The following is a 12,506-nucleotide window of genomic DNA, read 5'->3' on the forward strand; positions in this document are numbered from 1 at the left end:
TGTGTTAGGCTACCCTGGCCCCATCCCCCACACCTCAGCTTGGCAGCAGCCTTGAAAACAGCAGGCCATATCCTCAGTACAGGGCGTGTTAAGAAAAGCAGAAAAGACCTTATTTTCAAAGAACTGTGGGATAGACTTTTTGTTTCGATCTGTTTTGTGCCTCCCTGAGAAGCCAATGCAAAGAAACTGCCTTCATTTCACCCAACTTGGAACTCTACGCGGACTGAAGTGGCTACCAAGGGAAAGTTTAAACATTTAAAGGCAAATGCATGACTTTGTGACACCCGAGAAAGGGATAAAGGTTGGGTAAAATAGTAAACTAACCAAAAAAGCTACACAGACAAAGATAGGAAAGAATCTAATTTTCAGAATGCCACATTATAAAATTCAAAGTTCCATTTTTCAATGAATAATTTTAAAGCATGCAAACAAACAAGAAAGTATGGCCCATACACAAGATTTAAAAAAAAGGAAATTAATACAAACGATCCATGAGAATTAGACAAACTGTATATAAACTGGTTTAAAGATTCTCAAAGAGCTGAAGAAGACCATAAACAAGAATTAAGGAAATCATGAGGATAAAATCGCACCAAACAGAAAAAGCATCAATAAACAAAAATATATTGTGAAAAGGAAACAAAAAATATTGACATTGAAAATTATGACAACTGAAGTGAAAATTACACTGGAGAGTCTTAGTAGCAAGTTTGCACAGGCAGAAGAAAAAAACAGAAAACTTGATGGGTCAATTGAGATTATCCAGTCTAAGGAAAGGAAAGAAAAAAATCATGAAGGATAAACTAGCACAGCCTCAAAGATCTATAGAATTGTTAAGCATATACATATTACATATTTACACATTAGGAATTCCAGAAGACAAAAGAAAGGGAAACAGCAATAATATTTGTTATCAACTAATATTTGATGAAATCACAGCTGCATACTTGCAAAATACATAAATCTACACATCCAAGAAATTCAACAAACTCAAAGTAGTTTAACATGGCACATTATAATCAACTTATAGGATTCCAATAACAAAGAGAGACTCCTGAGAGCAGCAAGAATTAATTCATGATGTACACAGAATCCTAAATAATATTAATAGCTTCTCATCAGAAACCATGGAAGCCAGAAGGCAATGGAATGAAATATACAAAGTGCTAAAATAGAAAAATTGTCAACCAAGAATTTTATATCTATCTATCAGAAAAAATATCCTTCAAAAATGAAGGAGAAATTAAGACATCCCCAGATAAACAAAAACTGAGCATTTATTGCTAGTAGATCCACCGTAGAAGAAATTCTAAAGAAATTTCTTTCTGTGGAAATGAAAGGACACTAGACAGTAACTCTAATCCACATAAAGAAATAGAATACCAGCAAAGGTAACTACATAGACAATATAAAACTTAGGATAAATGTATTTTGGTTTATCACTTATCTTTTTCACTATTTGATTTAAAATGACAATTGTATAAACCAATAATTATAAATCTAAGTTGACGGGCTGACAATGAATACAGATTTAATTTGTGACAACAATATCATAACTAAGGAATCGAGCTATATAAGAGTAAAGTTTTAGTTTACTATTGAAGCTAAGTTGGTATTAATTTCAACTAGATTAATATAATAAAGATGTTACTACTAAGAAAATAACTAGTAAAAAAATGACAGAAAAAAAACACACCTCAAAATGGCATACAAGAAAATATCTAATTAACATAACAGCAGCCAGTAATGGAGATGTTGAGGAACAAAAAATATATAGCACATAGGGAAAATAGAGAGCAAAATGACAGTAGTTATTAGTCTCAGATTAGTAATTACATTAAATGTAAATGGATTAAACTCTTCAATTAAAGGGCAGAGATTATTAGAATGAACTTTTAAAATGACCAATCTATATGCTGTCTACAAGAAACTCACTTTAGGTTTAAAGACACAATTGAGTTGATGTAAAAAGAAGGAAATACTGGGGTTCCTGGGTGGTTCAGTTGGTTCAGTGTCCAACTTCAGCTCAGGTCATAATCTCATGGGTTGTGAATTCGAGCCCTGCTCCCAGCACAGAGCCTGCTGGGGATCATCTGTCTCCCTCTCTCTCTGCCCTTCCCCGCTCTCTCTCAAAAATAAATATTTTTTTTTTAAAAGATGGAGGCACCTGGGTGGCTCAGTCAGTTAAGTGTCTGACTTCAGCTTAGGTCATGATCTCAAAGTTCACAGGTGGGAGCCCCGTGTCAGGCTCTGTGCTGACAGCTTGGAGCCAGGAGCCTGCTTCATAATCTGTGTATCCCTTTCTCTCTGCTCCTTCCCTGCCCATGTTCTCTCTCTCAATGATAAATAAACATTAAAAATTTATTTAAAGATAGAAAGAAATGTTTTGTACAAACAGTAACCAAAAAAGAGCTGGAGTGATTCTGTTAATATTGAAAAAGATGAAATTTAAGCAAATGAAAACAAAAATTGTTGTAAGAGATAATGAAGGATATTATATAATTGTATAATGATATATATCATGATAAATTATATAATGATACTTATTATATAATATAACTTTATATAAATTTTATATCATATATATATCAAGACATATATATATCTTCTATCAAGACATATATATATATATATATATATATATATATATATATATATATCTTCTATCAAGAAGATATAACAATTATATGGACCTAACAGAGCTCCTAAATATATGAAACAGAAATAAATTTTCACACTTATGGTCTATTTATTTTTGACAAGATTGCCGAGACAGTAACAGTGAACAATAGTACAACAAATGGTGCTGGGAAACTGGATATCCACATGCAAAAGAAAAAAGTTGGACCCCTGTCTCACAACATATATACAATTTCAAAAATGAATTAAAGACCTGAATATAAGACCTAAAACTATAAAAATCTTAGAAAAAATATAGGAATAAGTTTTTGTGACCTTAACTTAGGTGATAGTTTCTTAGGTATGACACCAAAAACACAAACAAGCAAGCAGGGGAAAGAAAGAAGAAAGAAAGGAAGGAAGGAAGGAAGGAAGGAAGGAAGGAAGGAAGGAAGAAAGAAAAAAATAACAAAATAAATTAGTCTTCAAACAATTTAAAACTATGTTACAAGAAATATCATCAAAAAAGAGAAAGGACAACACATTCCCAAGAATGGAAGATAATATTTGCAAATCATATATATGATAAGAGATTATATTTTGAATACAAAAATAATTCTCACAGCTCAATAACAGAAAACATAAGATCATCCAATTTAAAAGTGGGCAAAGGATCTGAATAAACATCTTTTCAAAGAAGATATACAAGTGGTCAATAGGCAAAGGGAACGAGTCTCAACCCCAGGGATTCTCAACTCAGAAATACAGAAGATACCACTAAACAGGATAAGAAGTGTTGGTGAAGATGTGAGAAATTACAGCACTCACACACTGCTGGTAAGAATGCAAAATGGTACAGTCACTTTAGAAAACATTCCTCGAGTGTTACACATTTGACCCATCAATTTTAACATCAATGTTAACGTATGACCCATCAATTCCAGCCTTAGGTACACCCAAGAGAGATAGAACATAAATCCACACAAAAAATTTACATGGATGTTGACAACAGCTGTATTGATAATAGTCAAAAAGTAGAAACCACCCAAATGTTCATTACTGATGAATGGAAAAACAGAAGTGGTATGTCCATTCAAGGGAGCGGTATTTTCCCACTAAAAAGAGAAGAAGTACAGGCTACACACGGATACTTTGTAAACATTATGCTAAGTGAAAGGAGCCAGCCACGAACAAAGACATATAGTTGTGGTTCCATTTATATGGAATTATGTAATTTATATAATTACATGAATTATATAATTTATATGAAATCATAGCCAAATCAATGGAGACAAAAGTAAATTACTGGTTTCCTGGGGCTAGATGATTGGGGGAGGAGGAGGAATGACTAAGTGCTCAGGGATAGGGATTTCTTTTTTCCATGCTAAGAATGTTCTAAAATTGACCATGCTGATGATTGTAGGGCTCTGTGAATATATTAAAAACATCGAACGAGTAAATGGGTGAATCATATGTTGTGCAAATTATATCTAAATAAAGCTGTTGTTTTACGAAACCTCAATATTAGAAAATATCTGAGGGGTGCCTGGGTGGCTCAATCGATCGAGCATCCAACTCTTGATTTCAGCTCAGGTCATGATCCCAGGTTTGTGGGACTGAGCCCTGCATCTCTCAAATAATTATATATCTATACCTATACCTATATCTATATCTATATCTATATCTATATCTATAGATAGATAGATAGATATCTGAAAGAAACCAATGGATTTCATTGTCTAATGAAATAAAAGCTCAATTCTCTATCCCTTGCAGAAACATAGATCAGCATGCTATAGAGAGTAAAGCAAAGAAGAAGCAATCTTTTTCAAAGGGCACACACACACTCTCAAGCTGGGAGTGGCTCTGAAGCAAGGTAGGTCAGACAAGCCTGTCTTCACAGCGTGTAGCTGGATCCTGTTTTCTCTCCAAACCAGCAGATGAAGCAAAGTGGCATTTTTTTTTTGTTGTTGTTACTTTGTGGCCTGGCCGTGCGTGAGACTTCCCTCGCTCTGTGATTAGGTAAGTGGGCCGTAATGACTCCAGAGAGGAGATCAGTTCTGATTTATTATATGTGCCTTGTCCGTTTATTCATTCAAAATAAATGGAGTGTTTATGGTGAGGTGGAATAGACATTTTTTGGAATTGTGAAATCGGCTTTCTTTATTCTTCTCCTTCCTGCCCTTTCTGCTTACCCCTCAAAACAGTGTCCCTTCACTTCTCTTGTTCAAATGTCTAATGCCCTCCAAACTCAACTCATCTCTAAGAAGTTCTAGGAAAACTGTACGAGGACAAATATTATCACTCTTAGGGGAGTTTTCTATCTTAAAAATAAATCAAAGCCATGAACTAAAAGAAATGAAACCCTAAAAGTGGGATTTTAAGTATTGAGAGGGCTTTGTGTATCCATTTTCACTCAAAAATATGACTTGCCTATTGAGCTCTGGAACTTGGTGGCAGAGAATTGAAAAGATGAACCAGTAGCTTGTGAATGTGGGTGCGGTGCGTATAAACGTAAAATCTGGGATTTCAGGGAAATGGGTATTTCCAGTTGCTGAGTACCCACTAAATCTTGGGAAATTTGTTAAAAAGCATATATTTGAAATTCTGCTTATATTTTGTCATTTAAAGCATATACGTATATTATAGTAAATATTTGCGACAAGAAAGAGAAATGGCGAAGGGCAAACCTGGTTTGATAAAAAGTGGACAGAAAGGACGTAGGGTGAAGGGTGCAAAGAAACATAAGAAATCTGGTTTAACAGTCAAAGGTCTGGGACCAAGAACCATAACCTTGGAGGTGAGCACAACTGTGGACTTGCTAATCCCTTCACTGACCTGCAGAACTTCAGAATGAGTTCTTGGACACCAATATACGTTTTCTAGAGTCACCTTACTTTTCAAAACTTTTCATAGGGTATTCACATCCTATCTGAAACTCCAGCACCGCGTCTAGTGGCCACGCTCTACACACGGATCGAGTGGGAAATCTGAGTTCCCCAACTCAGGGGCCTTCAGTGCCTAGGCACTATGCTACAGAGGAACCAAAGCCAGTGGGTGCTGGGCACTGCGTGTTCGCCCTAAACGCATTCCAACTCAAAACGTTTTTTAATTCTTGCCAGCCCAAGAAGACATGGCTACCAGCCTTGGCTCAGTGGAATGGAACGTTCTGTTGTCCGAAGACGTATGAACAGGACAAATGACTCAGCCCTCTTTCCACTCTTTCCATGTCAGCGGACCACGCCTTGCTCAGGCTCCCATTCCCCACCTCTTCGCTCCTCCAAGAGGATGCATTATTCTCCCGACGACGGCCTTTCCTCTCTTCCTTATCAATTTGTAAACCCTCAGTGCGATACTATAAACTAAACGTTAAAAGATTAATGTGATCTAATTAAGTGGAAGCCCATGAAATTGAAGATGAAACCATTATTCTTGGTTTTCCCAGGAGGCTTTCTATTAAAATGCCTCAAAAATGTAACTTCTCTGACTCTCCGGGGGGAAATTCCACGAGGAAATGGTACATAAGCAATGAGCTCTGTGGCTTTGATATGGTTAGCCCTGTATGTTTTTACAAAACTGGATGTCTTTCTCATTTTACAAACAGAATAATACATAAACCCCCCTACCAGCGAAGAATCCCTTGTAATCGGTTGGCCTTAGGCCAAAATGCCTCGTGACAAATTTGTGAATGCTGGTCTGCTGGATGTTTCTAAAGGAAGTGCCTTGGCTGTCACATGCAGTAAGAGCTAAATCAAGAACGGAAACACAGTTAATTGTCTTAGAGACACAACAGGTCTTCCCTAGCCTTCCAAAACATCCCTCACTAACCTGGGGTTATATAATGAGTTCACGTAGGTCCAAACACGTCTCCTTACATGGGAAGTTATTCGTGGAAAAGTGAGCAAGTACAGAATGACCTGAGATGCTCAGATCACTGGCTGTCATTGAAATAAATATCTGTCAGTCACTGGCAACGGCTTTTGAAAACAAGCGGCATTTTACATTGCACGGTGTAATAAAGATCACATCACAGCCAACCCATTATCAAAGCTCGAAAACAAATAAATGTACCGCAGACTTGCCAAGGCCTTTTCTCGGGTTTTATCATTGCTGACAATAGAGCCAGTGTTGTGAGAACCACGTGCGTTGGCCAATTCCCACACGTCACGCTTTGTTCTCTGCCTGAACCTGCTCCTACATGACTTTAGGACGAATGCTATTTATTTTTGTTGTTATTCTTCAACGCAATTTGGCAGAAATGCAGAAATTCTGCAATCGTTTAGTCAGCCTCTGCAATTCTTGTGAAATTCTTCCAGGAGGGCAAGAAAAAGAACATTTCTGTGCTAAGATGAAAACACCTAAGTGACGCATAATTGACCTTGACAGTTTGCATTGTGGAGAAAATTGTTGTGAATAATCGCGAGACACGATGTCTTGCCTCGACCTGGGGACACGAGCACACAAAGGGGTGCGAGACGCTGGAGATTAGGAAGCGCGTCTGCTCCATCTACCTTCCTCAGCGAATATTGTTTGCGTGGTCGTTATGGCCAAGGCTCTGTGCTGGGCCCTCTGAGGACGGACAAGGGCATATGAGACAAAGGGCCTTTCGTGAGCGGGCCATGCGAGAAACCGATGAGTCGACTTTAGGCACTGTGGACGTGAGCAGGGAAAAATGGATAGCACCCCGTTCACCTAGGGTCTAGTCGAATCTCTGACACTAACCTGTGACCTCAGATAAGTCTCTTTACTTTGTGCCCCTATGCCTCACCCGTAGTCTCTACAATCAAATTTGGGAATAATCTCTAAATTAAGTGGACCAGTGTGTTGGGTTTTCCTAGAACAGGAGGGTCTGGCTTAGCTAGGTCCAGGACCCCACTACCGGTCCTCCCACTGATTCGGTTCCCTCTTACTCTGTCGTGAATATTCAAGATCTACCTGGAGTCCCCAGGTGTCTAAGGATAAAAGTTGGGTTGTGGTAGCTTTCTTCAAGCACATCCCATTTGGAGGATAAAACTGCTTTCCAAATACATTCAGTTTTTATACACCCTCCAACTATTGAGGTCAGTGACATCACTGCGACAAAGTCCTAATACCTCATAGCTCACACGTCACTTAAAATGTTTTGTTATTACTCCATTTATATCTACAGAGCTACTATTATGTCGTGAAACTCAAGGTCTGGAAAAACCACGCGGACGACTTTACAGATAATGTCCCCTGAGGGCCTGCCATCGGTGAGGGTGCCGTTCCAGAGCCTCTACTCTGTCCCCAGGCCGGGGCCACTTAGTACAGAAAGGCATGCCATGAGCAAGAAAAGGGGTCCAGGATTACATTCTATATGTGGTTAACAAGTCCTCTCCCAACCCCTCAGCAGTGTAGCTGGAAAGACACAGAGGAAGTATATATTTCTGACACCACTGACCAAAAATGAGGGCCAGCAATTAAATTTATTCCAGAAGCTGGGAGAAGTTCTGAACAACCAGAAGAGAGCTGGAGCTAAAGCTCCCAGCTGTCAAAGAGCAGGCAAACCAGCTCAGAAATAGGAGAGGCCCCGAGATTGGCCCTCTGCTGTGGGTCATGAATCTGACACGGAGGGATGTGGCGAGGCCTCCAAAGTGCTGGAATTCTCCCACCCCACCGACACTTCTCCTTCTCCATCCGTTCAAGGTCTCAGCTTGCAGAAAGCAACGGAGAGCAGAAGTGGATTCATGGTGAGCCATCGCATTTGGGGGGGTGTAGACCCTAAGGGTAAAATACTGCAAGCAGAAACGGGGACAGGAAGAGCCTGGATCTTGGCCTTTCCAGAAAAAGTTTGGCATCCCTGCTGTATATTATAATTAGGGGCGCCTGGGTGACTTTAGCATGTTAAATGTCTCTTGATTTGGGCTCAGGTCACGATTTCACAGTTCATGAGTTTGAGCCCCGTGTTGGATCGGTGACGGCAGCATGGAGCCTGCTTGGGATTCTCCGTCTCCCTGTCTCCCAAGGCCAGGGTGTGAGAGGGCATCCCTACAGAATGAGATAATGGGGAAGGGGTGAAAGGGCAGGAAGCAGGACAGGGACAAGACAAGAGGTTCAGGAGCCCAGCGAAAACAGAAGAGAGATGCCGTACCTGCTCTGTCATTTCCCCATGGGTCGATAAACCCAGTTTGCAAATACTGGAAATACTGAAATCATTTCTTTGTCCCTCAAGATGGTGGCGTAGGCAAGCATCTTCGTGCAAATGCCACATGAGGTGGATACTCAGAAAAGTCATCTTCTTCTTCTGTCTCGACTTCAGGTTGTGCGAACCCACAGAAAGTATGTATGACTCACCGTTGCAAATAATACAGGGGGAAAATACTAGTTATATATTTGTCTTCCTCCTCAGTTGAAAGAAAGGTCACTAACAATTCTTTTCCGACATGAGTGAGATGGTTTGAAATAATCAGCCCCTGTTTAAAAAAAAAAAAAGATTTTCAGACAAATAAAATATTTAAGCCATAAGGTTGGAATGTAAAACAATATCACCAAGATAAAAGAAAATGCCTGTTTATATAGAAAACAGACTTGATATTTTCAATGAGAAAAAAACAGCATTCAAAGGGATTTTAATATGCCTCCGAAGGCAATGTACCCAAAAAGTGTGTGTGTGTTTTTCTCCTTTCATGTACTCTTTTCAACATCCAAGCACTAGGCTCTCAAAGGTCACATGCGATCTGATTAAGTGGAAGCAAAGAAAAGGAAAGAGGTCACCGATAGAGCTCACGGAGAGTACCTGATGCTGAATGGGCCAGTGCACAGAGAAATCTTGTTACAGTGGTGACCCAGTTTGGGTCCTTTCTGGGTGCTTAATTTGGAGTCTTCAAATCTATTAGCTTCATTAAAATCGCCACACGTTCAAGAGTCTCTGTAGCAGGAGTCACGGATGCAGACCAGCACGAGAGTCGAGGAATGGTCACTGTCTGTGGCGTGATAATGGGGGTCGGTCCTGGGTACTCCACATTCAGAAATCGCAGCAGTGAGTTAGTGGAGTTCACAGCCAGCTTACGCATTTCTAGCCAGCTTAGCTAGACGTAAAGAGATCCCAGAGTTCAAGGATGGCAAGGATCACAGTGATTTTCAAACTTCACTTAAAAAAATTTTTTTTTTAATACTGATTTGTTTTTGAGAGAGAGAGAGAGAGCACAAGTGGGGAGGAACAGAGAGAGAGAGAGAGAGAGAGAGAGAATCCGAAGCAGGCTCCAGGCCCTGAGCTGTCGGCACAGAGCCCGCTGCGGGGCTCGAACTCACGGACCGTGAGACCATGACCTGAGCCGGAGTCAGACGTTTAACCGACTGAGCCACCCGGGCGCCCTCAAACTTTATTTTTTTCAAAATGAAATGTTATAAAGAACAGCATGCATGCATTCACTAATTCATTGTAACAAATATTTACGAAATATCTACTTTGCACCGGAAACAGGATGACAGACCAGAAGAGTTCCTATCGTGTAGAAATTTATAAAATCCAGATACACCAGCGAGTTACTGTGAAATAAGGAGAGGTGGCAAGTCACCAGGACAGACCTGGAAGTGTATTTGTACTACACTTGGGCTTTGTGTCATACTCTAAAAATTACCGGACTAGAGCATGAATGCTAACCTAATGAAAGAAGGAAGGAAGGAAGGAAGGAAGGAAGGAAAAGAAAGAAAGAAGGAAAGAAAGAAAGAAAGAAAGAGAAAGAAAGAAAGAAAGAAAGAGAAAGAAAGAAAGAAAGAAAGAAAAGGAAGAGGACAAAAGAAAGAATGAGAGAAAGAAAGAAAGAAAGAAAGAGAAGAGAAAGAAAAAAGAAAGAGAGAGAGAAAGAAAGAAAGAGGACAAAAGAAAGAAAGAAAGAAAAAGAAAGAAAGAAAGAAAAGGAAGAGAGAAAAAAGAGAGAAAGAAAGAGGACAAAAGAAAGAAAGAAAAAGAAAGAAAGAAAGAGAAGGAAGAGAAAGAAAAAAGAAAGAGAGAGAGAGAGAAAGAAAGAAAGAGGACAAAAGAAAGAAAGAAAGAAAGAAAGAAAGAAAGAAAGAGAAAGAAAGAAAGAAAGAGAAAGAAAGAAAGAAAGAAAAGGAAGAGGACAAAAGAAAGAACGAGAGAAAGAAAGAAAGAAAGAAAGAAAGAAAGAAAGAAAGAAAGAAAAGGAAGAGAAAGAAAAAAGAAAGAGAGAGAGAAAGAAAGAAAGAGGACAAAAGAAAGAAAGAAAGAAAGAAAAAGAAAGAAAGAAAGAAAAGGAAGAGAGAAAAAAGAGAGAAAGAAAGAGGACAAAAGAAAGAAAGAAAGAGAAAGAAAGAAAGAAAGAAAGAGAAGGAAGAGAAAGAAAAAAGAAAGAGAGAGAGAAAGAAAGAAAGAGGACAAAAGAAAGAAAGAAAGAAAGAGAAACAAAGAAAGAAAGAAAGAAAAGGAAGAGAGAAAAAAGAGAGAGAAAGAAAGGACAAAAGAAAGAAAGAAAGAAAGAAAGAGAAGGAAGAGAAAGAAAAAAGAAAGAGAGAGAGAAAGAAAGAAAGAGGACAAAAGAAAGAAAGAAAGAAAGAAAGAAAGAAAGAAAGAAAGAAAGAAAAAGAGAAAAAAGAGAGAGAAAGAAAGAAAGGACAAAAGAAAGAAAGAAAGAGAAAGAAAGAAAGAGAAGGAAGAGAAAGAAAAAAGAAAGAGAGGAAGAAAGAAAGAAAGAGGACAAAAGAAAGAAAGAAAGAAAGAAAGAAAGAAAGAAAAGGAAGAGAGGAAAAAAGAGAGAGAAAGAAAGAAAGAGAAACAAAAAGAAAGAAAGAAAGGAAAGGAAAGGAAGAGAGAAAAAAGAAAGAGAGAAAGAAAGAAAGAAAAAAAGAGGACGAAAGAAAGAAAGAGAAAGAAAGGAAAGGAAGAGAGAGGAAAAAGGGAGAGAAAGAGAAAGAGGGAAGGAAATCCTCAAAGTGACCACCGTAGGAGTAGTGAGAAAATAGCATGGTGAACACGTAACCAGAAAACAAGGGCAACATGTTCTTACTAGTTGCTTTGCAATTATGCACATGCAGTTTCTTCCCAAAATACAAACTTCTGGATTAATGGCAGATCCAGCGACAATGACGAGTTCCCGGAGCCAGTGAGTTAGTAAACGGCGCAGGGCATTTTGGATGGTTCGCCCCACGGATGGTATTTCCTTTACAACTCACTCTGGCTTGAGCTTAAAAGCCTACTGTGCTTTAAAAATGTTCAAGAGTGTCCGCGAAGGTGTCGGACGGAATTCCAGTTCTAACATCCCGTCGCTTTGTGAGCTTCGAACGTCCCACTGCTTTTGTGATCCCGGTGCCCGGTTTCCACTCTCCAAGAAGGCAAGACAGATTTTTATTTGCATTCGTCTGGACAGTGCGTGTGCTTTCAAGTTGCCATACGTCTCTACCACTGCTTGTGAACTGTGAAGTGCCTGGGCCTTCGGCGGTTACCTGCATCCACAGGGCCGCGCTTCTGCTTGAAAACGGAGAAAAGCTTCCAACAGAGATCAGAGGGCAAATGGGGTGATTTTGAAACTGCACAGGTCTTCTTATTACAAACTCCTTGGGAAAGAGTAGGGGCCAGGGAAGTGGAGAAACCAGGGGCCGGCCGAAATTAGGCAAGGGGGAGGAGGTGGAAATCAAATCTATTTAAATTTCACGAAATCAGAATGTATCAAGCCGACCCAGCCACCACTGGCGTCGCTCGGATTCCATTCTGAGACTTAGTCATTAATATTTAGCATTTTTGGTGATTATTTTATAGACATGATGTCATTGTTTCACGGTGTTTTACTAATCACCAATGACTCAGTTGCCAGAGAGCGAAGTTACAATGTAGTGATGTTATGAGTGGAAAATGTTGCCATTGGGGTGGGGTGGGGGTGGGGGTGGGGAGAGAGAAGTTCAGATTAAGT

At 39.4% G+C, this 12,506-nt stretch overlaps 1 long non-coding RNA gene across 1 annotated transcript; it reads right to left on the reverse strand.

The window, feature by feature from the left end:
- Nucleotides 1-6,744: 6,744 nt before the first annotated feature.
- Nucleotides 6,745-11,951, reverse strand: LOC132675300 (uncharacterized). The gene is made up of 4 exons (XR_013554404.2): nt 11,607-11,951; nt 9,377-9,668; nt 8,732-9,053; nt 6,745-7,269 (listed from the first exon to the last, which is right to left on the reverse strand). It is a non-coding gene; the product is annotated as an uncharacterized LOC132675300 (long non-coding RNA).
- Between the last annotated feature and the right edge of the window lie 555 nt (nt 11,952-12,506).

Source organism: Panthera onca, chromosome A1 (genome assembly GCF_046562875.1).
Source record: "Panthera onca isolate mPanOnc1 chromosome A1, mPanOnc1 haplotype 2, whole genome shotgun sequence".
NCBI lineage: Eukaryota > Metazoa > Chordata > Mammalia > Carnivora > Felidae > Panthera > Panthera onca.